The following is a 25,772-nucleotide window of genomic DNA, read 5'->3' on the forward strand; positions in this document are numbered from 1 at the left end:
GCTAAACCTAGAGTTTACAAAGATGTGCACACATAGCACATGGGCCAAGATGAAGGTTCAAAAGTCAGACTAAAGTTTGATTTATGTAAGAATCTTTGTCACATGGCCCAATGTATGCAAGCCATAATTCTGGACTCAGAATTTTTTGCAAGTTTCTCTCTTTCTGTTTCTTGACAGAAATATAGGGTCAGGCCCCAACTATTTTTTTTTAAAGCCTTTGACCTTCAACAGAAGATAGGACAACAATTCATCGCATATACTGTCCATGAAAACAAAACAAAACAAAAAATAAAAACAAGGAAAATTTATTCTGAGGCAACTTTGAGTGAATATTGCTTAGTAATACAGACTCGAGTTTCCCAGAATTATACGTTCTATTGTGGAAGAGGTTTACACGAGGTCTTACAGACATAGAACAAAAGACCATAAATAAATATATTTGCCAAATACAGGGAAAAGGACACCAGGTGGGCAGACTACAGCACAGCAGGAAAATCTCCCGCTGATGATATTCCTTTGAGCATTGCTGAAAAGCCAGTCGTTGGCTAAGTCTAACAATACATTCCAAATGTTTTACATAACAGCCACAAAGATCTTAGGTCAGCTACAGAGGTTGGTAATAAGAGGTTTTTAAAGGACCTAAAGATAGTCCAAGATAATTTTGGCTACTGATCATTCATCATTCCATAATGGTAAAGTTCTAGTCAGTCAGTCGCTTTGAGCAGTCTTCAACACAGAAGTAGCTTTTCCAGTGAACGTAAGTTTACAGTAGAAAGAAGACCCTTTATTTGCACTTCAGGGGCTGAGTCTCAGGGTTGGACAAGGCTTTATGCTGCAGGGAGGAGTGAAACTCAGAGAAGCTGCACAGGGCCTGCCCCCTGCACTTGTCCCGCCTTCTTCCTCTCATTGGCTGAGATTCTCCACGCATCACGTCGGCGACCCCGGCGTGCCCTCCCGGCGGGGCGGGACGCTAGGCACTCGAGGTGGGGCCTGTGCGCATGCGCAGAGGAGCGGTTCTAGGTCCGGGAGGGGGAGGAAGGGGTGGTGTTCCCGGTTTCCCGGGTTACCTGAGGGGGCGGGGGTGAGAGCTCACGCTAGCCGGGCAGCTGTGGCGAGTCGGGATTCTCTTGCAAGGGTGCGAGCCTCGCGGCGGACCAGAGAACGGAGGTAAAGACGGCAGCGGGCTCCTTTCGAGGGTCAGGGTCTCGACTTCAGCGGGGCATGGCGGGAAGGTGGCGGGCTGCCCGGGCGGGGTCGTGCCGCCCTGAGGGAACGGGTGGTGCCCGGAGCTCGGCCGGGCCGGGGTTCGCTTGCACTCGGAGCTCTGCACGTTTGCTGATTAAGGCGGTCCCCGGCCCCGAGGACTGTGATGGGATGGCGGCGCGGACCCCATACTAACTTTACTTACCCGCCAGCTCTTGCGACGGGCCAGTGCCCTCAGGGGGCGCTTCACCTCGGGGAGCGCTTGTCCGGGACCACCGATACCCCTCAGCCTGCCGGGTCCTTCCCTACAGGTGACAGCGGGAGCTGACAGGTTCAGGGCGCCTCACTTCGAGCTGCGGGCCCATCTGTCATTCCTACCCTGGTGCTCCTGAGTCCCTGCTCTCCCTTCCCTGCCCGTGACACCTGCTGCGGGACTCCGCAAACAACCCTTCGTGGTTCGCGCGCATCTCTAGAGCGGTGGCTGAGATGTTAATATAATAGAGAGATGACCTAGGGAGATTTATTCTGCCACAGGAGGCGGAGGGTTCATGATGGAGGGTTGGAGCTCAGGGAGTCAAGAAAAGTGTCCTCATCCAATCCTCAAAAGGATAAACAAAACAGCAAAACATCACACACACACACACACACACACACACACACACACACACGCGCACACACACACACACACACACACAGAGAGAGAGAGAGAGAGAGAGAGAGAGAGAGAGAGAGAGAGAGAGAGAAGTTACTGGTGTGAGAGAAAAATTTTAGGGTGTTGACTCGTGTTGAATACACATTTGTGTTGAATTCTGGCCAGTATTTCCTTAAGGATCAAATTCATTTTCCATTTTCTCCAGGGTTTGTTTAACAGATTGATATGGCACATTGATTTGAGTTTTTTCTTCCTGAAGGCACTGATCTGCCATTACGTTTAAATTCCACACCTAGTAACCTTATACTAATAAAGATGTTGGCTCTTAGCTTTTATTATGTAGCTAATTTGTAGGGGATATTTGTTTTTAAAGAGCCTTGCAAGGAACTTTCTGTTGCTTTTTGCTGTCATCCACGTTGATACTAATACATATAGATATTGAGAGAGAGAGATGAGTTTCTGTAATTTAGTTTCCATTAAAACACTTCCCAGACAATAAATTTCATATACATGCATTTAGCAAAGATCTGATATGTGTATTGTGGGCCATACACTTTTTGTAAGCAGATAAATACCCCCTTCATCTTCTGGAAGAACCTTAGATCATAAGTAAATAGAATATGCCCTTGTCAGATGATATTAAAGGACTTAGAGAAAAAGCAGGGAGAAGACAGAGCCAGAAATGGGTTGCAATTTGATTAGAGGTAGTTAGGAAAGGCCTTCTGGAAAAAAACGACATTTGATAACCGGAAGGAAGTGAGGGGTGATCCATGCTCTTTTCTGAGGGAAGGATGTGCAGTGAGAAAGCCACTTGCAAAAGCCCTGAGGCAATAGTGTGGAGACTAAAGTCTGAAGAGAGCTGAAAGTCTGGTCTGGCTATGTTGGAGCCAGTTAAGTAAGAGTTGTAGAGTACTGACAGATTAAAAGGGTGAGAGATCAGATTCTGAAAGGCTTCATAGGCCTTTGTAGGGAGAGGAGTCCTCTTTTTGATTACAAACTGATATTATCAAGCTTGATTTCCAAAGGAACCATACTATGGCTAATTGGAAAATATACCACCATGTGGGGGAAGGGTTAGCAGGAACAGAAGCAGATACCAACTCTAGGGATATTAGTGTAATGCTGCCAGAAGTGACATAAGAATTTGTGGCTGTGGTGAGAGGTTATTGACTTTTTAATACATTGTGTATAGAGATGTAGAGGACAGCAACCATTTTGTCTTTAGCAAGAACGATAGAGTAGGAAGGTACGGAGAGCTTTCTGAGAAGAGTAGGCTTGGCTGGGAGGTTAGGTTTTAGGAGATAAAATAAAACATCCAAGTGGAGATTATTCATAGTAGATATTAGTGGCTTTGCATTTCAGATTTTTTTATGTTGCCTTGACTATTCCATGAGCTTAACCACTTTGCCCATAAATGGACAATTTTTCTTTCATGTTTACCTCTTTTTTTTTCCCTCCCAGTGTTGGGAATCAAACCCAGTGCTTTGAGCATGCTAAGAAAGTACTTTTACTAAGCCGTTTCTCTGGTTCATTTTCTTTTTAGTTGTTTTGAACCAACTTAGTCATTTATGTTCCCAAATGTAGTTTTGGTTTTATTTGATTGGACTTAGTCCATGTGTTTGTTAGTTTTAGTTGTAGAGAAAGCCATACAATACAGAACTCCCGAGTATTTTTATAGTCTGCTGCTATATTTAACTTGAACACCTTCATCTGATTTTTTTAAAATTATTTTTAGATGCCTGTTGAAAAGAATTTAAGCTCCCAAAATGTTATCAAATGTGGCTTTTCTTGGCCATTTGTGAAATTACAATGTAAATGACCTGAATTTTTAAAATGCTTTTCTAATAAGCAACAAAGAGATTATCTTAATTCTTTTGTTTTATTACAGATGACTTGAAATAAATGGACCATCACATTCTAAATGGAGAATTTTTTTCTTAACATCAGAATATAAAGTATTAGACAAATATACTTTGATCTGTAAAACTTGATGGAGCATCACTGTAGTCCCAACTACTTGGGAGACTGAAGCAGGAGGATCACATGTTCAAGACCAGCCTGGACAGTTTAACAGCTTAGTGAGGCTGTGAGAAAATGGGGTTGAGAATGTGGCAGGGTGGCAGAGTACTTGTCTGACATGCACAGGTCCCTGGGTTTAATCTTTAGTACTGGGAAAGAAAACAACAACAAAATACTTGTATCAGAAAATATGTAGTCCTGAGATCTACACTTTACAATGAAGAACCAGAAAATCACTACTACTTTATAATAAACTTTCAGCATATCTGCCCTCTATTAGATTAGTGGGTAACTGCAAACTGATCATGGAGTTAGTGCAGCATCTCTATTCTTATTGGGTCTACCTTTTCATTGTTGCTTCTCACCAATGTTTGTTCTTGTACCTCTTAATTCCCTAGGTCTTGCTTATAGTGCTTGAGAGAGATGAGATACATTCGGAATCTTTGAATGTTTACTAAGTCTAAGCACTGGAAAGAATAGAATAAGGAATAAAAGTACCTAATATCATGAAATACTAATGCTTAAAACCAGTCATCTTGATTAGTTAAGAAATACAATTATTTTCCAAAAGGATAGTCATTGTTTCATTCAAATGTTAGTCTTTGAAATTGAAACCCACAGTGGTGAGGAAATGAGAGCTTCCAGCCATTAAATAAATGGAAAAATTAGAGGAACACTAGGATTCCACATACATTTAGTCATGTTTATAAAACTGTTTCTACCAATCTTTGAAAAGTAAAGAGCCATTTATATAGTAGGTTACTAATTAGTAGTTGAGTAATGGACTATAAGATCCTACAAAGTAATTATGCTATGTGTAGAAAGCCAAACACCCCCAACACACTTACGTGCATGCACATACACATACACAATCACAATCCTACAATTAAATAAAACCACTATGAACTTTGTAGTTCCATCTAGAAAATGTGCTTTTATGTATAGTGGCAGGAATCAAATCAGGGATGCTCGAGGTATAGATGAGGTAAGGGAGGAGGTACTGAAGGGAGAGATAACTAGGATGTAGGAGAAAACTGCAGGGAATGATAGACAGGTTCCACCATCTCTATCTCAATTATGACCATTGTTTCATGGATGTACACGTATGTTGAAACTGAACTTTAAAGATACAGCGTGTTCCATGTCATGCCAATTACACTTTAATAAGTGGTATTTAAAAGAATCTCAAGCTTCAAAAAACAGGAACCTGAAGTACATATTACCAAATGAAAGAAGGTAGTCTGAAAAAGTTATGTACTTTATTATTCCAAGTATGAGAAATTCTGGAAAAAGCAAAGCAAAACTCTGGAGACAGAAAACCAGAAGTTGAAGAAAGGGAATAATAAATGGGCAGAGAACACAGAGGATTTTTAGGGCAGTACAACACCATAGTGGTGGGTGTATATCATACATTTGTCAAAACCTGTTGTATGTACAACTGTGGGTCTTAATGTAAACTGTGACATTGGGATGAGAATGATCTGTCAATGTAAGTTTGTTAGTAACCAATGTACCTGTGGTGTGGGATGTTTATAGCCAGAGAAGCTGTGCGTGTGTGGAGACAGCAATATGTGATTTGCTTTTTCCATTTGATTTTAAGGTGAACCTAAAACTGCTTTATGGTTGGCTGGAATTTGTGATCCTCCTTTCCTTGAGTGCTGAAATAAATGGTGTACACCATCATGCCCAGTAAAATTGCCTATTTTACCCTTCGAAACTGAAGAATAGAGGTGAATCTGAGAAATTGTATATTGAAAGATTTGACACTGAGTCTCAGAAAAATTATGTTAGATTGCCAAGTACTTCATGACTCATGATCAGAAAAGAAAGCATTGATTACTGAGACCCATCCATTTTTAAAGAATAAGTCAGTGATCTAACCTCATGCTCACTTTGTTTAAGACAGCATAATAACAGCATATTCTTTTTATAGCACATCACGATGTGCAGAATATGCACTCAGTATTTAATCTTGAGAAGCCCACCCCCTGAGTTAGTTTAAGATGGAAAAAGTGTGAGCAGTAGTAGTCCTAGCCTAAGAAATGGAATAAAGGAAAGGAAAGAAAGCAGGCTTTGCAGAGTCTAAACTGGATAAATAGTGATGCTGATTATGTTTAATTTTTAAAATACATGAAACAGAAACAAAATCAGTTTTCAGTTTGGGGGAATGTAGTTGTTTAATTTTTTTCATTGAGCCAAGTTGTATAGAATTAAATAAATCTAATTATGTAAAAACATCTTTATTCTGTAGGTATAGCCTTTCAGATACTTTGGAAAAGAAGATGAGACAGTGCATGGAATCTTGACCTGGGAGGTGGATTGGCCAGTATGTTTTTCTTTAAGGAGTAATGTCAAAGATACTTGTGTGAATTGAGGGAAAGATGTTTCCTATAATAGAAAGGTGCTAATTGATTGAATATAGTATGAAAGAAGCGGGAGGTGTGGGCCCAGGAGCAAATGTAAAAAGGGTTACTCAGAAGAATAACAATGTCTTCCTGTTTGCAAAAGAAAAGGAAATAAGGCAGTGGGTTTAGGTAGAGCTGAACATCCAGGGTGCTGTCTCTTTTCTCTGTGAAGCAAGGTTTTCTGCTCAGACTGAAAAATGTGAGTTGGGTATGCTTGGGAAATACTTTAAGCCTACTGTATTGGAATTTCTTGGTTTTTGTTGCTAATTGAGTCCAGAAAAGAGCTCTTGTATGGAGATGAATGAATTTAAACAAGGACTAGTGACCTAATTACTGAATTCTGATAAATATTCTTAGATTTGAAATCACAAATGTTCAGGGGTTTTCAGAATGGTTAAGTAGTTTTCTCCATGATCTGCTTTGGTTAGACGAAAAAGCAAGTGTGGTAAACTGAACCTGGATGGGAATAGGAAAGAATGGTGTAATGAAGAACCTGGCAAGAAGAGTGGTATGACACCAAGGAATGGTAGATGGCAGTGGGGTCATTGTTCAAAGCAGTGACACCCAGGTCTCCTACTCAATTGGGGAAAAGCCAAGCCAACTTGAGGCTGATACATGTGGAGAGTAGAGAAGGTGAAGAATCTTAATAAAACAGGACTTATGTCGGATTTATGGTAGTAATGAAATTCTAGAGGTGGAAAAAGGGGTAAACATAAAAATTTTGAATTTAAAATTTCAGAGTTGGAACAATTTTAAGTAATAAAAGTCAAAATATAGCTGCTTTCTGGGAAACCAGTCTTAATAGTGCTAATCACAACAATAGTACTGCTAGTGCTAGTCAGTGCTTTCCTGAAACTACACAACCTGGAGTACCTGGGTCTGCCTAGCTTGAAAGTCCTTATGGCCAGCTATTAAACTGTGCTAATCTGCAAAGCAGGAACCATGAAAAATAAAGGTTAACACTAGTATATTAGGATTACTTGTTCTTATAAATAATAAACCCCAGAAGATCAGCTCTTGTGGAGAACGTACGATGTTGATAATAAATTGTAACGTCCTACTCAAAACCTGACCAGTAGGTGACAACTGTAAATGTAACCCTGAATGTAGATAAAATGAAGCACTATGTTCGAGAATCCTCATGAATAGTGACTTTTCCCAGACTGAGAACTTGGTGATGTAATGATGTCATTGAGAAGAGGAGGTGAAGGTATTCTAGCTTCTTAGCAACAGTGATGGGGCTTAGGAAGGAGTAAAGTACATGGGCAGGGGGCTCAGGAGTTACCCAGTAAAGTGTCTGCCTCATATGTTTTGAAGCCATGTAAAAATGGTAGCCCTAGTAGCATGCACTTAAAATTGCAGCTCTGGGGAGGCAGATACAACAGGACCCCTGCCTAGTTGTCCAGTTTAACCTAACTGTTGAATTCCAGGACAGTGGGATACACTGTCTCAAAAAAGATGGATGATGTTTCTGAGGTCATGCACACATACACATGTATATCTGCGCGAGTGCACGCGTGCATACACACACATACTCTTTTTTATATATTCATATATGTGTGTGTGTGTGTGTGTGTGTGTGTGTGTGTGTGTGTGTGTAAAACAACAAAAAGTTTAAGGAGGACTTACCTAGTAGGATACAAAACCTCAGAGGAATGGGTGAGTATGTGGGGCAGTCATACAGTTTGTTGGTCAAATAGATGGTATTTTGAGAACAAAGGGTGTCATTATTAATTATGCTTGGACAAAATAATCCAGGACTAGGCTGGGCGCCCCAGTGAAGGTAAGCAGAGGAGTTACATTGGAAAAGGGTAGATTCTGAGATTGAGTGCACTGAGTCTTTTATTAGAGGGGCTTGTATGGTACCAGCATAAGAATGTTTTCTCTAGTGTCATGGTGCTGTCCAGAGACTTTCTGGCTACCTCTTAAATAAGAAATTCTGGACTCATCTTTGTATGAGCATTTAGGAAGTCATTGAACATGTAGTTGATAGCTGAAACCTCAGAAGTGGTTTAGTTCATAGAACGAGAGTACAGACACACAGTGTAATGAGGAGGAGGGTAGAATCCAGAGCCTCATCAACATGAGGAGCTGGCAGAGAAGAATCTAGACAAGGACTAGGCTGTAATCAGAAGAGGATGTATATATATGAGTATATATGTGATCCCATAAGTCAGAAGAGAGGGTTAAGAACAGAAGGATCATTGATTTTCATATGCTTTATATTTTACAGAGAAATCTGGTCAGAGAAGTACTAGAGCATGGTTGTTGGGGGAATTTGGCATTTAGGTATCATTGCTCTTGACCTGAGTAGTTTCCAGGGAGGGCTGTGAGCAAATCCCAGGTTGCAGTGCCCAGAGCAGAGGGGAAGTGTACTTCCATTATAGACAATCTTAGTTTTCTTGACACAGGAGGTGTCAGTGGGGTACTTGCCCTGTTTTAAGTGCAAGCCATGAAGAGGGTAATGGAGTTGAGGGGTTAAATACTAAGAGGGAGCTGGGAGATGTCAAGTCAGAAAGTGTTGATGTCATTACAAAGGCAGAAGAAAGAGGAAAATATGTTCTGGACTTTTTTGAGATAGGGTTTTACTTTGTAGCCCAGGTTAACCTCACACTCACAATCATAGTTGCGTATTTTTTTCTGTTCTGAGATTCACAGCACCTGTCTTGCAAGATTTTTAAAAAAGATTTAAATGTGTATGCGTGTTGGGAACCAAACTTAGGTTCTTTGCAAGACCAACAAGTGCTCTTAACTTCTGAGCCATTGCTCTAGCTCCTGGGAGATGTGTTTTAAATAAATAAGACAAATTTATTAATTAAAAGTGTCAAATACTACAGTGGTTGGAAGTATTCAGTTTATACCTAGTGAGGACTAACTCTCATTTTCTCTTTACTGTTTTTAGCTCTGAGCTATCCAACAGATTGTTGACATGCTTGTTATTTTCTGGGGCCTTTTTTTCTTTATACTTATCTCTTTTTTAAAAATTAGCTGTATTTTGTACATTGGAGATGTCTTATGATTAAATATAGTAATCCATATTTATGTTTTTAATATTCTTTAACATTGATCTACTCAAATGTGACTTGCTGCAGTTTTTATTTCATTTTATTTTCTTTTTTTTCTTTTTTTTTTTCTTTTCTTTTTTTCAGAGCTGGGGACCGAACCCAGGGCCTTGCGCTCACTAGGCAAGCGCTCTACCACTGAGCCAAATCCCCAACCCTTATTTTTTTTTATTAACTTGAGTATTTCTTATTTACATTTCAAATGTTATTCCCTTTCCTGGTTTCCGGGCAAACATCCCCCTAATCCCTCCCCCTCCCCTTCTTTATGGGTGTTCCCCTCCCCGCCCTCCCCCCATTGCCGCCCTCCCCCCAGCAATCACGTTCACTGGGGGTTCAGTCTTAGCAGGACCAAGGGCTTCCCCTTCCACTGGTGCTCTTACTAGGATATTCATTGCTACCTATGAGGTCAGAGTCCAGGGTCAGTCCATGTATAGTCTTTAGGTAGTGGCTTAGTCCCTGGAAGCTCTGGTTGCTTGGCATTGTTGTTCATAAGGGGTCTCGAGCCCCTTCAAGCTTTTCCAGTTCTTTCTCTGATTCCTTCAACAGGGGTCCCGTTCTTAGTTCAGTGGTTTGCTGCTGGCATTCGCCTCTGTGTTTGCTGTATTCTGGCTGTGTCTCTCAGGAGAGATCTACATCCGGCTCCTGTTGGTCTGCACTTCTTTGCTTCATCCATTTTGTCTAATTGGGTGGCTGTATATGTATGGGCCACATATGGGGCAGGCTCTGAATGGGTGTTCCTTCAGTCTCTGTTTTAATCTTTGCCTCTCTATTCCCTGCCAAGGGTATTCTTGTTCCCCTTTTAAAGAAGGAGTGAAGCATTCACATTTTGATCATCCGTCTTGAGTTTCATTTGTTCTAGGCATCTAGGGTAATTCAAGCATTTGGGCTAATAGCCAGTTATCAATGAGTGCATACCATGTGTGTTTTTCTGTGATTGGGTTACCTCACTCAGGATGATATTTTCCAGTTCCAACCATTTGTCTATGAATTTCATAAAGGCATTGTTTTTGATCTTGCTGCAGTTTTTATTGGTTCCATAGTTGTCTTCACTCCTTAGAAGACATAATTCATTGTGTTGAAGCAGCAGAACTATTAAATACATCGAGTTTGGGTGAGTGCGAAATTAAAACAGTGGTAAGAACAGTTTCCTCTTTTTTATCATAATAATGTGGCCTCTTTAAAAGGGCAGCAAAACATATTTATGAGTTCATAAAATGCACTCATTGTTGTAACCTCTGGTTATTCATCCATTGAAGTGGGAAATGTAGTGTGACCAGTGCAAGGAAGGTGTTCTGGTGTAACTTGTAGGGCAGCTCTGCATGTCCATCAGCTTCCTCATTACACCGCTTTCTGCACTTACTTTTTGGACTTTACTGCATTTTGAGAGAGAGAGAGAGAGAGAGAGAGAGAGAGAGAGAGAGAGAGAGAGAGAGAGAGAGAGAGAGAGAGTGTGAGAGTGTGTGTGTGTGTGTGTGTGTGTGTGTGTGTGTGTGTGTTGCACCCAGGGTCTTGAGTGCCAAGCAAGGGCTCTGATACTGAGCTGTATCCTCAGCCTCCACTTGGGATTTCTTAAAGATTAAAATGCTTTACTGGTGCTTCCAAACACAATAATCTGATAATTATTCTTGCATTTTTTTGTTGTGAGTCGCCTGATAGGGGTGCCGGGAACAGAAACTGGGTCCTCTGCTAGAGCAGCAAGTGCTCTTAACTGCTAAACCACCTTTCCAGCTCTACTCCTCATTTTTTTTTAAAATAAAATACTAGCATTGTTATTTTGACAAAATCTGGTTTTACTCACACTAAGGAAATATTGTAAATGGAGCTTCATGCTTGTTACATATTTTTATTTGTATACTGTCATGAAAGTTCACAGTCCAAAGTGACATTTAGAAATTATCTAGTTTTAATTTTCTGAATATAAGAATAGTAGGAGATGGGCTGGAATTAATGACATACACCCAGTTCTGGGGACTCAGGAGGCTAGATCAGGAGGATCCTAAGTTTGGAGTGACCTGGGCTGATTAGTTAGACCCTGTTTTAAAACAAATTGGCAAACCAATATCAAACTAACAGTTAAAAAGTGGGGGTGAATTGTTGGTGGGATTGCAAGCTGGTACAACCATTCTGGAAATCAGTCTGGAGGTTCCTCAGAAAATTGGACATAGTACTACCTGAAGACCTAGCTATACCATTCCTGAGCATATACCCAAAGATGCTCCAACACATAACAAGGACACGTGCTCCACTATGTTCATAGCAGCCTTATTTATAATAGACAGAAGCTGGAAAGAGCCCAGATGCCCTTCACAGAGGAATGGATAAAGAAAATGTTTACACAATGTAGTACTACTCAGCTATTAAAAACAATGACTTTATGAAATTCGTAGGCAAATAGATGGAACTAGAAAATATCATCCTGAGTGAGGTAACTGAATCACAAAAAAACATGGAATACACTCACTGATAAGTGGATATTAACCCAAAAGCTTGGATTACCCAAGATGCAATCCACAGACCACATGAAGCTCAGGAAAAAGGAAGACCAAAATGTGGATGCGTCAGTCCTTCTTAGAAGCGGGAATAAAAATATTCACAGGAGGAAATACAGAGACAAAGTTTGGAGCAGAAACTGAAGGAATGACCATTAAGAACCTGCCCACCTGGGGACTTAGCCCATATACATACAACCACCAAACCCAAACAATATTGCTGATGCCAAGAAGTGTGTGTTGACAGGAGCCTGATAAAGTTGTCTCCTGAGAGTCTGTTCCAGAGCATGTCAAATACAGAGGTGAATGTTTGTAGCCAACCATTTAACTGAGAACAGGGCCCCCAGTTAGGGAAAGGATTGAAGGAGCTGAAGGAGCAGTCAAACAGAACTCCCAGGGACTAAACCACCATCCAAAGAGAACACATGGAGAGACCCATGACTCCAGCTGCATATATAGTAGAGGATGGCTTTGTTGGCCACCAATGGGAGGAGAAGCCTTTGGTTCTGTGCAGGCTCGATGTCCCAGTGTAGGGGAATGTCAGGGAGGGGAGATGGGAAGGGGTGAGAGGATAGGTGGGGAAATACCCTTATAGAAGAAGGGGGAAGGAGGATGGGATAGGAGGTTTATGGAAGGGAAAGGGAATAACATTTGAAATGTAAATAAAAAAGTATCCAATAAAAATATAAATATTCATTCAAAGATTCTAAAAAAAAAGTAGGGGTGAGGGTTCATACATATTTGAGGTAACACAAAAACTCAAAAATATCTTTTATTTTTAGTCTGACATTTCATCTAGTATATTACTAATATCCTGAACATTTAAGTGTGTTTTAGGAATGTAATTCATTGGCCAAAATATGTCTGAGTATCCTAGGAACCTATAGCAATTGGCTTCCAGTATGTGATTCATGGATAATGTTATTTTTCTTTATGTGTCTGTCTATTATTATTATTATTATTATTATTATTATTATTATTATTATTATTATAGATAAGAAGATGTCTCACTAGCCCTAGCTATCCTAGAATTCACTGAGCTTGAACTTGAGGCACATCTCATGTTTTAACCTCTCAAGTGCTAGAATTGCACACGTGTGCCACCATGCCAAGCTTACCTGTCCATATTCTCAACATAGGGATAGAAACTTATTGTGATGATGAGTGTGGATTAGATTTGAAAAGTCTTATCTCAGAAAATATTTTTTTGCTTCAGTTCTCCCAGACACTGTGTTCATCTCCCTTAATTAGCCCGCTTTACGCATGCTTACAGAACAGTTGATTCAACAACTGCATCTTGATTTGACCCCACTCTTTGATTTCTTGGACTGAAATATAACAAGAAACATTTTTCTATATTTGCTGTACCAACTAAATTCATCCTTTCTTTAAAGGGGGTATTGTCTATGTAGACATTATGGAAGAATAAGAGGAAATTTGCACTGTCTAACCTTCCAAGATGTAGTCTAGGTTGGTTTTAAACCCATCATGGTCATTCTGTGTGGCTTTCTGAGACTGACTATAGGTTCGAGTCTCTTACCTGACATACAAGGTATCTTTAAGGCTTATGAATATCTGTGTTTAGGATTTCTAGACCTTATTTTGTGGAATCTTTTGTATATGTCAGAAAAACATATAAAACTTGATTATTATGATTTTGCTATAGAAATTATTTTATTATTTTCACTTTGCATTAGGTTTAGGCTTCAAATGATTTTTTAATGTTTCTTCAGAAAGTATGAAGAGCTATATGCCTATAATAAAAGTTTAAGAACTTTTTAAAAAGCCTGTATGCTTTGAATTGTAATCTTTAACATAACATAAATGATATACCAACTTTTTCCATTAATTAATTTGTTCACTTTACATCCAGATCACAAACCCCCTTTTACTCCTCCCCCATTTCCCTTCTGCTTCTCTTCTGAGAATAGGAGGCCCCCTTGGGTACCAACCTACCCTGGCACATCAAGTCACTGCAAGACTGGGCATATCCTCTTTCACTGAGGCAATCTTTTCACTAGGCAACCCAGTCAGGGGAACAGGATCCACAGGTAACAGAGTCAAAGACATCCCCTGCTCCAATTGTTGGAGGACCCACATGAAGACCAAGCTGCACATATGCAACATATATGTGTGTGAGGAGTCCTAGGTCCAGCCCACATATGCTCTTTGGTTGGTGGTTCAATCCCTGGGAGTCCCCAAGGGTCCAAGTTAGTTGACTCTGTTGGTCTTCCTGTGGAGTTCCTGTCTACTCTGGGCCCCTCAATCCTTCTCCCCAACTCTTCCACAAGACTCCCTGAATTCCATCTGTTTGCTTATGGGTCTCTGCCTCCGTTTTGGTTAGCTACGATGTGAGCCAGAGCTCTGGGATGGGGGATAGGAAGTTATGTCTATGGGAATGACTCTAGCTAAAACTCCTAGCAGTTGGGAATATGGGCCTGAAGTGACCTCCTCCTGAAGCCAGGCAGGACTCCCAGTGGAGAGATGAGGACACCAACCCATTCACAAAACCCTCAACCCCAAATTTGCCCTGCCTATAAAAAGTGTAAGGACAAAGATGGAGCAGAGACTGAGTGAATGGCCAACCAGTGACTGGACCAATTTGAGACCCAGTCCATGGGCAAGAACCCATCCCTGGCACTATTAATGATACCCTATTATGTTTACAGACAGGAACCCTGCATGATTGTCCTCCTAGAGGTTCCACTCAGCTGATGACCAATATCAACTTTTATTCCTAAGGTTTTTTAAAGATAGGAAACTTGGCTAAGGATTTTAAGAGTTTGTGTATCACCTTTCTTAGTACTTCACAGTTAGTTGTGGAATAGAAAAAGGCTTTTCTAAGTTTGTATTAGAGCCTTAGCTTGGGAAAGTTTCTTAAAAGTATTCGAGTATTTAAGTGTTTTCTATTAAGTGTTAGCATTAAGTGATTTGGTATTTATTGACTTCTTACTGTTTATAACATGCATTAAGCATTGATTTCCTTTAAGACCTGGATTAAAAAAAATCCTTTAAAAGAGATTTAACTTAAGTTTTGCCTGCATATATATCTGTGTACAACATGCATGCAGTGCTTAAAGAAACCAGAAGAATCCTTTGGAATCCTTTGTCAAATCCTTTGGAACTAGAGTTAACAGATGGTTGTAAGGTACTATGTGGGTACTGGGATTTGAACCCAGGTCTTCTGGAAGAGCAACCAGTACTCTTTTTTTTTTTTTTTTTTTTTTTTTTTTTTTTGGCTTCTGTCATCACATTCCATTCTTTTTTTTTTTATTTTTTTTATTTTTTTTATTAACTTGAGTATTTCTTATATACATTTCGAGTGTTATTCCCTTTCCCGGTTTCCGGGCAAACATCCCCCCTCTCCCCTTTCTTATCGGTGTTCCCCTCCCAACCCTCCCCCCCATTGCCGCCCTCCCCCCATTGCCACCCTCCCCCCAAAAATCTAGTTCACTGGGGGTTCAGTCTTAGCAGGACCCAGGGCTTCCCCTTCCACTGGTGCTCTTACTAGGATATTCATTGCTACCTATGAGGTCAGAGTCCAGGGTCAGTCCATGTATAGTCTTTAGGTAGTGGCTTAGTCCCTGGAAGCTCTGGTTGCTTGGCATTGTTGTACATATGGGGTCTCGAGCCCCTTCGAGCTCTTCCAGTTCTTTCTCTGATTCCTTCAACGGGGATCCTATTCTCAGTTCAGTGGTTTGCTGCTGGCATTCGCCTCTGTGTTTGCTGTATTCTGGCTGTGTCTCTCGGGAGAGATCTACATCTGGTTCCTGTCGGCCTGCACTTCTTTGCTTCATCCATCTTGTCTAATTGGGTGGCTGTATATGTATGGGCCACATGTGGGGCAGGCTCTGAATGGGTGTTCCTTCAGTCTCTGTTTTAATCTTTGCCTCTCTATTCCCTGCCAAGGGTATTCTTGTTCACCTTTTAAAGAAGGAGTGAAGCATTCACATTTTGATCATCCATCTTGAGTTTCATTTGTTCTAGGCATCTAGGGTAATTCAAGCATTTGGGCTAATAGCCAGTTATCAATGAATGCATACCATGTGTGTTTTTCTGTGATTGGGTTACCTCACTCAGGATGATATTTTCCAGTTCCAACCATTTGCCTACGAATTTCATAAAGTCATTGTTTTTGATAGCTGAGTAATATTCCATTGTGTAGATGTACCACATTTTCTGTATCCATTCCTCTGTTGAAGGGCATCTGGGTTCTTTTCAGCTTCTGGCTATTATAAATAAGGCTGCGATGAACATAGTGGAGCACGTGTCTTTTTTATATGTTGGGGCATCTTTTGGGTATATACCCAAGAGAGGTATAGCTGGATCCTCAGGCAGTTCAATGTCCAATTTTCTGAGGAACCTCCAGACTGATTTCCAGAATGGATGTACCAGTCTGCAATCCCACCAACAATGGAGGAGTGTTCCTCTTTCTCCGCATCCTCGCCAGCATCTGCTGTCACCTGAGTTTTTGATCTTAGCCATTCTCACTGGTGTGAGGTGAAATCTCAGGGTTGTTTTGATTTGCATTTCCCTTATGACTAAAGATGTTGAACATTTCTTTAGGTGTTTCTCAGCCATTCGGCATTCCTCAGCTGTGAATTCTTTGTTTAGCTCTGAACCCCATTTTTTAATAGGGTTATTTGTCTCCTTGCAGTCTAACTTCTTGAGTTCTTTGTATATTTTGGAAATAAGGCCTCTATCTGTTGTAGGATTGGTAAAGATCTTTTCCCAATCTGTTGGTTGCCGTTTTCTCCTAACCACAGTGTCCTTTGCCTTACAGAAGCTTTGCAGTTTTATGAGATCCCATTTGTCGATTCTTGATCTTAGAGCATAAGCCATTGGTGTTTTGTTCAGGAAATTTTTTCCAGTGCCCATGTGTTCGAGATGCTTCCCCAGTTTTTCTTCTATTAGTTTGAGTGTATCTGGTTTGATGTGGAGGTCCTTGATCCACTTGGACTTAAGCTTTGTACAGGGTGATAAGCATGGATCGATCTGCATTCTTCTACATGTTGACCTCCAGTTGAACCAGCACCATTTGCTGAAAATGCTATCTTTTTTCCATTTGATGGTTTTGGCTCCTTTGTCAAAAATCAAGTGCCCATAGGTGTGTGGGTTCATTTCTGGGTCTTCAATTCTGTTCCACTGGTCTATCTGTCTGTCTCTGTACCAATACCATGCAGTTTTTATCACTATTGCTCTGTAATACTGCTTGAGTTCAGGGATAGTGATTGCCCCTGAAGTCCTTTTATTGTTGAGGATAGCTTTAGCTATCCTGGGTTTTTTGTTATTCCAGATGAATTTGCAAATTGTTCTGTCTAACTCTTTGAAGAATTGGATTGGTATTTTGATGGGGATTGCATTGAATCTGTAGATCGCTTTTGGTAAAATGGCCATTTTTACTATATTAATGATGCCAATCCATGAGCATGGGAGATCTTTCCATCTTCTGAGGTCTTCTTCAATTTCTTTCTTCAGAGTCTTGAAGTTCTTATTCTACAAATCTTTTACTTGCTTGGTTAAAGTCACACTGAGGTCCTTTATATTATTTGGGTCTATTATGAAGGGTGTCATTTCCCTAATTTCTTTCTCGGCTTGTTTCTCTTTTGTGTAGAGGAAGGCTACTGATTTATTTGAGTTAATTTTATACCCAGCCACTTTGCTGAAGTTGTTTATCAGCTTTAGTAGTTCTCTGGTGGAACTTTTGGGATCACTTAAATATACTATCATATCGTCTGCAAATAGTGATATTTTGACTTCTTCTTTTCCGATCTGTATCCCCTTGACCTCCTTTTGTTGTCTGATTGCTCTGGCTAGAACTTCAAGAACTATATTGAATAAGTAGGGATAGAGTGGGCAGCCTTGTCTAGTCCCTGATTTTAGTGGGATTGCTTCAAGTTTCTCTCCATTTAGTTTAATGTTAGCAACTGGTTGGCTGTATATGGCTTTTACTATGTTTAGGTATGGGCCTTGAATTCCTATTCTTTCCAGGACTTTTATCATGAAGGGGTGTTGAATTTTGTCAAATGCTTTCTCAGCATCTAATGAAATGATCATGTGGTTTTGTTCTTTCAGTTTGTTTATATAATGGATCACGTTGATGGTTTTCCGTATATTAAACCATCCCTGCATCTCTGGGATGAAGCCTACTTGGTCATGGTGGATGATTGTTTTGATGTGCTCTTGGATTCGGTTTGCCAGAATTTTATTGAGTATTTTTGTGTCGATATTCATAAGGGAAATTGGTCTGAAGTTCTCTTTCTTTGTTGGGTCTTTGTGTGGTTTAGGTATAAGAGTAATTGTGGCTTCGTAGAAGGTATTCGGTAGTGATCCATCTGTTTCAATTTTGTGGAATAGTTTGGATAATATTGGTATGAGGTCTTCTATGAAAGTCTGATAGAATTCTGCACTAAACTCGTCTGTACCTGGGCTCTTTTTGGTTGGGAGACCTTTAATGACTGCTTCTCTTTCCTTAGGAGTTATGGGGTTGTTTAACTGGTTTATCTGTTCCTGATTTAACTTCGGTACCTGGTATCTGTCTAGGAAATTGTCCATTTCCTGCAGATTTTCAAGTTTTGTTGAATATAGGCTCTTATAGTAAGATCTGATGATTTTTTGAATTTCCTCTGAATCTGTAGTTATGTCTCCCTTTTCATTTCTGATTTTGTTAATTTCGACACACTCTCTGTGTCCTCTCATTAATCTGGCTAAGGGTTTATCTATCTTGTTGATTTTCTCAAAGAACCAACTTTTGGTTCTTTTGATTCTTTCTATGGTCCTTTTTGTTTCTACTTGGTTGATTTCAGCTCTGAGTTTGATTATTTCCTGCCTTCTACTCCTCCTGGGTGTATTTGCTTCTTTTTGTTCTAGAGCTTTTAGGTGTGCTGTCAAGCTGCTGACATATGCTCTTTCCTGTTTCTTTCTGCAGGCACTCAGCGCTATGAGTTTTCCTCTTAGCACAGCTTTCGTTGTGTCCCATAAGTTTGGGTATGTTGTACCTTCATTTTCATTAAATTCTAAAAAGTCTTTAATTTCTTTCTTTATTTCTTCCTTGACCAGATTATCATTGAGTAGAGCATTGTTCAATTTCCACGTATATGTGGGCATTCTTCCCTTATTGTTATTGAAGACCAGTTTTAGGCCGTGGTGGTCCGATAGCATGCATGGGATTATTTCTATCTTTCTGTACCTGCTGAGACCGTTTTTTGACCAATTATATGGTCAATTTTGGAGAAAGTACCATGAGGAGCTGAGAAGAAGTTATATCCTTTTGTTTTAGGATAGAATGTTCTATAAATATCCATTAAGTCCATTTGGCTCATGACTTCTCTTAGTCTGTCTACATCTCTGTTTAATTTCTGTTTCCATGATCTGTCCATTGATGAGAGTAGGGTGTTGAAATCTCCTACTATTATTGTGTGAGGTGCAATGTGTGTTTTGAGCTTTAGTAAGGTTTCTTTTACGTATGTAGGTGCCCTTGTATTTGGGACATAGATATTTAGGATTGAGAGTTCATCTTGGTGGATTTTTCCTTTGATGAATATGAAGTGTCCTTCCTTATCTTTTTTGATGACTTTTAGTTGAAAATTGATTTTATTTGATATTAGAATGTCTACTCCAGCTTGCTTCTTCTGACCATTTGCTTGGAAAGTTGTTTTCCAGCCTTTCACTCTGAGGTAGTGTCTGTCTTTGTCTCTGAGGTGTGTTTTCTGTAGGCAGCAGAATGCAGGGTCCTCGTTGCGTATCCAGTTTGTTAATCTATGTCTTTTTATTGGGGAGTTGAGGCCATTGATGTTGAGAGATATTAAGGAATAGTGATTATTGCTTCCTGTTATATTTATATTTGGATGTGAGGTTATGTTTGTGTGCTTTCACTCTCTTTGTTTTGTTGCCAAGACGATTAGTTTCTTGTTTCTTCTAGGGTATAGCTTGCCTCCTTATGTTGGGCTTTACCATTTATTATTCTTTGTTGTGCTGGATTTGTAGAAAGATATTGTGTAAATTTGGTTTTGTCATGGAATATCTTGGTTTCTCCATCTATGTTAATTGAGAGTTTTGCAGGATATAGTAACCTGGGCTGGCATTTGTATTCTCTTAGGGTCTGTATGACATCTGTCCAGGATCTTCTGGCTTTCATAGTTTCTGGTGTGATTCTGATAGGTCTGCCTTTATATGTTACTTGACCTTTTTCCCTTACCGCTTTTAATATTCTTTCTTTATATTGTGCGTTTGGTGTTTTGACTATTATGTGACGGGAGGTGTTTCTTTTCTGGTCCAATCTATTTGGAGTTCTATAGGCTTCTTGTATGCCTATGGGTATCTCTTTTTTTAGGTTAGGGAAGTTTTCTTCTATGATTTTGTTGAAGATATTTACTGGTCCTTTGAACTGGGAGTCGTCACTCTCTTCTATACCTATTATCCTTAGGTTTGATCTTCTCACTGAGTCCTGGATTTCCTGTATGTTTTGGACCAGTAGCTTTTTCCACTTTACATTATCTTTGACAGTTGAGTCAATGATTTCTATGGAATCTTCTGCTCCTGAGATTCTCTCTTCCATCTCTTGTATTCTGTTTTTGAAGTTCGTATCTACAGCTCCTTGTCTCTTCTTTTGGTTTTCTATATCCAGGGTTGTTTCCATGTGTTCTTTCTTGATTGCTTCTATTTCCATTTTTAATTTCTTCAACTGTTTGATTGTGTTTTCCTGGAATTCTTTCAGGGATTTTTGCGATTCCTCTCTGTAGGCTTCTACTTGTTTATTAATGTTTTCCTGTGTTTCTCTAAGGGAGTTCTTCACGTCTTTCTTGAAGTCCTCCAGCATCATGATCAAATATGATTTTAAATCTAGGTCTTGCTTTTCTGTTGTGTTTGGATATTCAGTGTTTGGTTTGGTGGGAGAATTGGGCTCCGATGATGCCATGTAGTCTTGGTTTCTGTTGCTTGGGTTCCTGCGCTTGCCTCTCGCCATCAGATTATCTCTAGTGTTACTTTCTTCTGCTATTTCTGACAGTGGCTAGACTGTCCTATAAGCCTGTGTGTCAGGAGTGTTGTAGACCTGTTTTCCTGTTTTCTTTCAGCCAGTTATGGGGGCAGAGTGTTCTGCTTTCGGGCATGTAGTTTTTCCTCTCTACAGGTCTTCAGCTGTTTCTGTGGGCCTGTGTCTGGAGTTCACCAGGCAGGTCACTTGCAGCAGAAAAGTTGGTCTTACCTGTGGTCCCGAGGCTCAAGTTTGCTCGTGGGGTGTTGCTTACGAGCTCTCCGTGGCGGCAGCAACCAGGAAGATCTGCGCCGCCCTTTCCGGGAGCTTCCGTGCACCAGGGTTCCAGATGGAGTTTGGTGTTTTCCTCTGGCCTCAGAGATGTGTGTAGAGTGCAGTCTCTTCTGGTTTCCCAGTCGTGTCTGCCTCTCTGAAGGTTTAGCTCTCCCTCCCACAGGATTTGGGTGCAGAGAACTGTGCATCCGGTAGATCCCTTCAGGTTCTGGAGGTGTCTCAGACGCAGTGGTCTTGGTGCTCTTGGGCCCTCCTGTACGGGGACCCAGAAGCCTTATACAGTTTCCCCTTGGGCCAGGGATGTGGGCAGGGGTGGGCAGTGTTGGTGGTCTCTTCCGCTCTGCAGCCTCAGGAGTGCCCACCTGACCAGGCAGCAACCAGTACTCTTAACCACTGTGTCATCTCTCTGGTCTCCTGGAGTCTCTTAAGAAAGTGTAATTTAGTTTTTAAGGAAAGAATACAGGTATATGACCAGTGTGATGAATGATAATATACAGGCATTTAGAAAAGAAATTATTAGTAATTTCCATGGCAAGAGCAACATGGTAAAGCAGTGAAGTAGTGTGGAGGAAGTGTATACCTTTGAGGAAGAACTGTAGAGGAAGTGGTTCTGTGTGTTAGTTGTATAGAGAGATCAGAATGATGAAATGGTAGAGGATATTGCATACTCTAAGAAAGGTATGAGGATCTCATTTCCCATGAATTAGAATGTTGTTTGTAATTTCAAGGAATCTGAATGACATGTTTTTAAAGTAGTTCTAAGATTTAGAAAACAGACCACAGGCAGGAAATGAGGGCCTAGTAGTGCTTAGAAATAAAGCTAGAGGGGGGCCAGATTCAGTGGTGATGAAAATAGCTAATAAGTTACTCCAATCTGCCAGGTATTTGTGTTCTGAATGGATTGTCTCATTTAATTTTAATATCCCTGCCTCACAAATAACTCTTCCTAAAAGCCTATCTACATAAGAAACAAGGGATCTCTTTGGGAAGAAAAACGAGCTCACCCCAAATTATTGCTATTGACTCCCTGAAATATAAAAGGAAGAAAATTTAGGGACTATTGCTTTCTTAGATTTCTGCCTTCTACACAAAATTATTCTAAATATATTTAGCTAAGTATTCTTTATTCGAACAGCACACATTGTTCCACATAACTTAAAAAATATTCCATCAAACATGTTTTCTATTTTAACTTAATCTAAATGCACAATACAGAATAAATGTGGGAGCAACACCACCATTTCTTTCTCTTTTCACTTCTTGAGGATTAGCATAGCTCCACATTTGTAATGTTGAATATCTAGGCCACAGCAAACTTTTATAAAGCCCTGTGATGCTGAAATTCTAGTGACACCTCTTAAGATGTAAAGTCTTTCTATGAGGAGCAGCATCCTCTCAGGTCACTTACTTGTTTGTATAAAAGAAAAACAAGAGAACATAAGAGGAGTAATACCAAGTTAACACATTTTTCTGTAAGAGAGGAGGGAGAGTGCGAGTGAGAATATATAAAGAAATTGAAAGTTAGGGCAGTGGGAAACTTGTGATGCTTAGGGCTGAAACAGCCTAGCTATGTGTAAGTCTAGACCTGGTCACGGAATTGCTTGATAGGTACCCTTCTGAAAGACACATCTTGGCTATAAGAAGTCTCCCTGAAATTCATGCAATATCAGGATAAACATGAGATAAAAATCTGCAGACCCAGCTTTTAAACTCAACCTTAGTCTTAGATACACAGGCAAACTGTAGACAAGTTTTTGCCAGAATGTAACATGCATTGCCTCTAGTCTAATTCTCTTAGAGTTCACATTCTTACTTGGAACGTCATGAGCTTGGCCTTCACTCTCCTATCCTTGTTGTTAGTCTGTGCTTCCCACCAGAACAACTCATGAGCTCTGCTTCTACCATTCTAGATAGTTTCTAACCTACAGCTCCCAAATTTCCAGTCTCATAAATCATTCCCAAAAGCTTAGGAACCACATGTTTGGGCTTAGACACAATACAAACTCCACTTCACTGGTATCAGTTTTCTGTGTTAGTTTTGTAGAGCTGTGACCAAAATACTCAAGAGAAAAATGTAAAGGGGGAAAGGTTTTGGCTTACAGATTATAATGTTCCCTCTATGGTTGCAAGGTTCCATGTGCTTGAGGAGAAGATCTTAACAGTGGCAGTATGTGACAAAGGAGATAGAGACAAAGAAATAAATTGATTATCGTTATGAATAAAATTTAGAAGGCTGTCTACATTATTAAAAGTATGTAAATGTTTGTAGTGTGCTTTCTGTCTCAAAGTCTTTGGTTGGACATCTGATGGCTGTGAGCACGTCAAGCACTGACCAGAAAGTAAGAATGCAGCACATATATCAACAGATGCTCTTTTGCTTGTATGATTTAGTTTAATTGATATGCTTTAACTTGAATTATTTTTAAAGAGAAGTTTGGGCTGGGGAGATGGCTTAGTGTGTAACATTTTTGATCTACAAACTTGAGTACCTGTGTTTAGATTTCTGGTCCCTACATTAAACAAACAAACAAACAAACAAACAAACAAACACCAATCATATCAATGCAGTCTTTAATCCAGCACTGGAGTGAGGGGTTTGAGATAGGAGTCTGGCCTGTTGGTGAGCTTTAGGCTCAGAGAGAGGCATGAGGGAAGAAGAGAGGAAAAGGAGAGGAGGAAAAGCAAGCAGGAAATGGGGGAAATAGGTAAGGGAGGGAGAGGAGGGGGGAAGTGGGGAGGACCCTGTCTTAAACAATAAGGCAGAGAGTAAGATATTGACCTCTGACTTCTACAAGCATGAAGATTGTATGTGTGTGTGTGTGTGTGTGTGTGTGTGTATTTCACACAAATAATAAATGTTGTTCTCCAGGGAGTCCTGTCTGTGACTTGAATGAAACAGTGAGGCTATCATTCTTGAACTGCCTTGATTCTTGGCTATTATCTGTTAAGTTTGCCATATCTGCACCTTCTATCCATTTTTCCTGTGGCATCAGACAATGGTGTAATGCTTCTTGCCCTCTGCCCCTAGCCTGGCCTTTTTTTAAACCTGTACTCTTAACCCAATTATCACTTATTTTCTCTGACCTTTGTCTTTATTCATTCCTTCTCTTGCCCTTATCTTTGATGGTTTTCCCCTTGTGGGTACATTGGTATGCCAATAAACGGGCTCTTTGGAGGGAAAAGAAAACAAATAGGCCACACCCTGATATAAGCCTATGCTATGTTTTAGTGGAAAATGCCCTAGCAGGAAATTCTGGTGGCTTAGAGTTCAATCTCCAGAACCCATGTAAAGGTGGAAGGAGAGAACCAGCTTCAGAAAGTTGTCCTCTGAATCCACATGTCTCCACTTTCTATTATATATTCACATATACATTAATTAAACAATTTAGATGATGTATAACATTTTGTTTTTTTTTTTCATTGTGTAAATACTCTTACTATGACTGAATTGCCTGGGAGAAGAGCCTGTCAGAGCCAGTTAGAGATATCTAGCTGTACCACCAGGCTATTACTTCCTTAGAACCTAAAAACATGACTCAGTTCCCAAAAGTTTTTTAAAAAAAATGAGAACCATTATTTTTAAATATAGCAAAAACATTTCTTGATCTTTCTTTGTAGCATTTCCCTATATTTTCTTCTTTCCTATTCTTGTTTTCTCAAAAAAGTGATCTGTATTTATACTATTTCCTTACTCTACCCTGTGTTGGAAACTGGATAGAATTGACAAGGCCATTTTAAGTTTTGGCATAATGAATTCTGTCTTAGTAGTTACTGCAAAGAAGTTCATCATTTACTAATGGACAGAGTCACAGCTCACTTACCAGTATGTTTTTGCCATGGCAGCCATTCTGCTATTTATATACTATTTATATACTTTAGTTCTTCTGCTATTTGATACCCAGATGGCAACACTAGCAGCTCAGTCAGCCATTGAGAGAGTTGTTCTGACTCTCTTTCTCTCTTCCCAATCTAACCTATCATCAAATTATGCTCCTAAATAGACATTTATTAAAATTATACTCTTCTACTATTGCTTAGGAAATAAGGTCTCAACTTTTACTTGAAATATTATAACAGTCTTCAAATTGGTTTACATGATCCTAGTTTTTTTCCTGAACTCTTGAGTCCACTTTGATACAAGAGTGATTTATCTGCTCAACATTAACTGTGTTACTCTCATATTTAAAGTTAGTCCTGGGCTTTCTCTTGGGCTTGTTTACCAGAATCTCTTAGGAAGCTTGTTAAATGTGTTGCTGTTGGGCCATCTTCAGCTTAGGGGTTTTTGAGTCTTTGAAGGTGAAACATTGGAAAGTGAATCTTCTACTATAATTATAATATCAAACTTAGTATAATGTCGTTAGTGACTTAACTGGAACTGGTTTCTGTCTGTAATACTTTTTTCCTCACTTTTTCCCATCATTTGTCCATCTTCTACTTAAAGATCCTTTAACTTAAAGATTACCTCTTTCAGGAAGCTTCCTGGACTTGAATTTGGTTTAGGTGCCCTTAGCAGTTTGTAGGATCCTCAATCCTGACTTTCCTTTGTCACTATCTTGAGCTTTTTGTGGTAGAGACAGATTTTTGTGCATGTGTGTTTTGTATTCCTTTTACATGTTTTTAAAAAACTATGTTTATTTATTTGTATATGATGGTGATGTGAATTCTATGACATAT

At 39.9% G+C, this 25,772-nt stretch overlaps 1 protein-coding gene across 5 annotated transcripts in view; it reads left to right on the forward strand.

The window, feature by feature from the left end:
* The first annotated feature begins 979 nt into the window (after positions 1-979).
* The window catches only part of Lyst (lysosomal trafficking regulator), a 202,142-nt gene continuing 177,349 nt past the window's right edge, over positions 980-25,772 (forward strand). For 2 of the 5 annotated variants that reach the window (XM_063276781.1, XM_063276775.1), the window contains exon 1: positions 1,008-1,167. The gene's annotated coding sequence lies outside the window, so the exon portion shown is untranslated. Of the gene's footprint in view, positions 1,168-3,743; positions 6,201-25,772 lie in introns of all 5 variants that reach the window. The other 3 variants (XM_063276776.1, XM_063276778.1, NM_053518.2) reach the window with 3 other exon arrangements.

This window comes from Rattus norvegicus, chromosome 17, assembly GCF_036323735.1.
Source record: "Rattus norvegicus strain BN/NHsdMcwi chromosome 17, GRCr8, whole genome shotgun sequence".
NCBI classification, from domain to species: Eukaryota; Metazoa; Chordata; class Mammalia; order Rodentia; family Muridae; genus Rattus; species Rattus norvegicus.